Below are 4,246 nucleotides of genomic sequence, written 5' to 3' on the forward strand. Positions count from 1 at the left end.
ATTATATGATCTATATCTAGAATTTGACTAATTTGTTGCTTAATAGAATTTAATTCAAAGGAAAGTTTTTGAAAATTTTCCACATAAGATTCGTCGATTTAACTAAATTCATCAATAATTGTTCTTGTGATTTAGAATTTTGAAAACTATTCATAGCTGATATTTCGGTTTTATTAATCACTTCCCAAATATTATCAGCTAGTTTCACCAATTCATTTATATCATTGGTACTTGAACTAGCTAATATCACACTAAGATTTTTTGGCAATTTTCTCAGCCAAAGTTTCTTTAAAATATCTGACTAAAATTGGAACCTGCAAGCAACATGAGCGACCGATAAAATTCAGAGGGTTTACGATCACCCATCTCTGAATCTGACAAAATTTTATCTAATTTCTTATTTTCGCTTAAAGAATGTCTTTCAATTAAGACTTTCTTTAATTCTGAAAACTTGTTGTTATGCGGAGGATTTTGAATGAAATCTAATATTGTAACTATTACTTCTTGTGGAAGCGCTGTGATTGTGTATTCATATTTTGTAGTATCTTGTGAAATGTTTTTCAGTTAAATTGCATTTCTGTATGCACAAACCAAGCTTCTGGACAACTTGTCCAAAATTGTGGAAGCTTGACTACAGGTGCATACACCTCATTATTATTTTGACTAGCATAAGGATTTGCCAACTCCTCTTGAAAAGAGTTGTTTTGCAAATCTATAAGCGAGTCATTTAAATTATTGTACGTGTAGTTGTGTGCGCGCCATGTTGTGGTGAGTGAAACATAGTGTACACAATTTTAACGTTATAAAAATTTCTAAAGGGGTGTTCACAGTTTAGTTGACAAACAAAACTTTAATAATAATATATTAAAATTGTACTAAATTATAGTCAAAATAATTATCAAACATCTAAAATGGTTAATATGCTGCTTAATGAACAGCACAGTCAAATATAAATTTGTATATATATATATTCTTCTCCATGAGTATGGAATTAATTTTGTATACACATCTCGGTGCCAAGTTCCAGTCCTCTGCAATAAACACCTCCAGAGATATGCAGCATAGAAAAATCAATTTGCATGGGAGTTGCCACACCACCTTTTCCAATAACTCTCATGTTTCTCCATGAGTATGGTACTAGTTTCACATACATACATACATATGTATTTCCATACCAAGCTTGAGTGCTTTACCCCAAACATTTGAAGAGATATGCAATATGAAACTTTCAGTTAGTATGGGAGGTGCTACGCCTCTTTTACAAAAACGTCCATTTTTCTCCCTGAATATGAACATGATTTCACACAGTGTTGGCAAACTGTTAATCTGATTAGCGATTAAAATCTTAATCGCGTTTGACGATTAAAATTAATTAGTCGTAATCAACTGTACGATTAATGATAACATTTTTTTCGATAATCGCTGGCTGCGATTACGTTTAATTAATTTAAAACAATAATCGTTAATCCAATTAAAAATAAAATCTGATTAATTTGTCTAGTTTGTCCGAGTTTGAAACCAAACATCAGTTATAATAATTATTTTGTGGTTTACGCTTATAAAAAGCACATAATAAAAAAAATTTTAATTATTGTTATAAGTAATACACAAACTGGGAAGTTTTACAAACCTAGTTTTTGAATTTGTTTATAAAAATATTGTTTATTCCTTAAAATAAAAATAAGTTTAATCTTTGAACAACATCAAAAAAACCGACAAACTTTCGGAAAAATTTCGAACTTTCTATTTCAATTTTATCTCTTAATATTTTGCAGTTTTTTAGCTCATTCAATTTTAGTCTAATAAAGTGCAAATTTAAAGTATCTGTGACTTACAGTTGATGTATGGCATATTTTTGACGATGTCGGTAATTTTCTCCCATATTATCTAAGTATGTTCGACGATTTTTTTAATAAAGACAATGAGCAACGCCTTCATAAAAAAATTAAAAAATATTAAAAATCAACGATAAGTCGCAGCTATGTATTTTAAACTTGCGCTTTATTTGAATTGATCGGGCTACAAAACTGCATACTCAAAATATGTATTTCTAGGAAATCTAATTAAAAAGCTTTACGAAAGTTTGTTCATTTTTTTAATGTTGCGCAAAGATTAAACTTTGGATTTATACGGGTTTTGTTAAGTGTAAACTGCATTTTTATAAACAAATAATTAAAATTATATAATTTTAAGATAAATGGCGAATCTAGTTAACATGTATAAAGTTTTGATAAGCACTTGAAATGTCAAGTTTTAGTAGATACTGAATTCAAAGAAGATGTCTCTTTTATCCATTCACAATAACTAAAAAAAAATGTGTTTGTTAAGAAGTGTATCTTAAAATATCTTCCTTAACATTTATGTTAAAAGTGTAAAATATGTAAATGTACCTACATAAACTTTCTCGTGAATACCTTCAAATCATAGGTCTTGAATGGAATCTATGTATGCATGCATGCATATGAGCAAATTCAATACAATTTACAGTCGAAAAGTACAGTTTTTGTATAGAGTTTGTACTGAAGGAAAAATTTTATTTCCCAACACTGTGGGGAACTAAGCAAAATGGCCTAGTGTATTTCGCAAATATTCAAATACATAATCCACCCACCGATAATTTTATATATTCATTAAAAGATAATTTGTCATCAGTCTGAAATAAAAAAATTATAAATCGGAAGGGTAAAATAGTATTGTGCTATTAATTCAAAAATAAAAAGTTTCATTTCACTGACGAAGGGGGGGATCTATCCCCCCAAATCCCCTCCCCCCCTGGCTACTGATAACTATGTTGTTAATTCTTTCTTCATTTAAATTGTTTGGCCTTTGGATAGGTGAAAACATTAAATAAAGTTCTAGTAAACCTTTCCCAAACACATTTAGTTTGGTACCAATTATGTAATATTTCATAAAAATTCAATGTTTTCAGTCTTTACTTTTAGATAGGTTATAATCCTATTTAAAATATTTCCAAATCAAAATTTCTCAAATACCTTTCGTTTGGTACCAATATTGTAATTTTTAATATATTTTATCGGTTTAAATGAGTTACATTTTCAAAAAGGTGGCAACCCTCTTCAAAAACATTTTCGACCGTAAGCCTTCGTAAAGCCTTTAGTTTGAAAGGCACATTGCAATATTTTAAAATTTTAAAATGTGGCAAACCTCCCCGAAAATATTTCCAACAATCATCTTTATTGTAATATGTCATTTATTGTATCAATTAAATTGAGTTAAATTTTCAAATAGGGGGCAACCCTCCTCAAACGTATTTTCAGCTGTAGCCTTCTTAAAACTCTTTAGTTTGACACCCACGTGGCAATATTTCATTTAATTTATCAATTTAACTAAGTTACCATTTTTAAATAGGTGGCAACCCCCTCAAAAATATTTCTAACAGTTATGTTTCTTAAACCTCTTTAATTTTATTTATTTTTTATTTTTTTATTTATTTATTGGAGTCTATGATTAGTATAATCTTACAGACTATAATAACAAAAAAAAAACTTAATAAACTGTAACATTAAGAATAACATGTACAGAGGGTTGTCTTAAATTCTATCCTATTGGCAAAAATGTTTACATTGTACACTTTGCATAAAGCATTAAAATCACTCATTATCCTTATAATTGGTTCATTTAGAGCATAATTAGTCTTACATAGGTCAATCGAAAACATATCATGTTGGCGTAGCATCCTCATTGGAGCATTGAGTTTAATGCGATCTAATAGGGTGGGGCAGTCAATTTCCCCACTCAGAATATCATGCAAAAACATCAGACCCGAAATAGTCCGCCTACTACGTAGAGTTTGCAAGCTAATCAACTTGCAGCGAGATATATATTGACGAGCAAAACTGTAACATGGTGTAACACTTTTTCATTCACCCGCCGCTATGTTTCCAAGTTCTAACGACTTTCATCCTTTTGTTGTATATTCTTGTTGGTACATCTCTACTCCCTCTCTCATAACGATTTGAAGTCAATACAACAACAATAAAAAACCCAGCAGATAAAAGTGTAAATTAAGGCAAATGTTACAGTTTTGCACTCACTCTCAGTTTTGCATTTTACAGTTATATTTTACTTAGTTGGAAGTCAGATGACTTTTTTCTGTATTGTAATTTATTGAAGAAGTAATCACCAGAAAATAATATAGTTAATCAGGAACCATAAATGTAAATAATAGATTTACTGTGGAAAGGCGGGACCGCAGGAAAGTGGAAAAAAATTGTGGAGTTTGCTA

This window comes from Rhagoletis zephyria, unplaced genomic scaffold (assembly GCF_001687245.7).
Source record: "Rhagoletis zephyria isolate East Lansing unplaced genomic scaffold, Rhagoletis_zephyria_1.1 Rzeph_scaffold_02443, whole genome shotgun sequence".
Classification (NCBI taxonomy): domain Eukaryota; kingdom Metazoa; phylum Arthropoda; class Insecta; order Diptera; family Tephritidae; genus Rhagoletis; species Rhagoletis zephyria.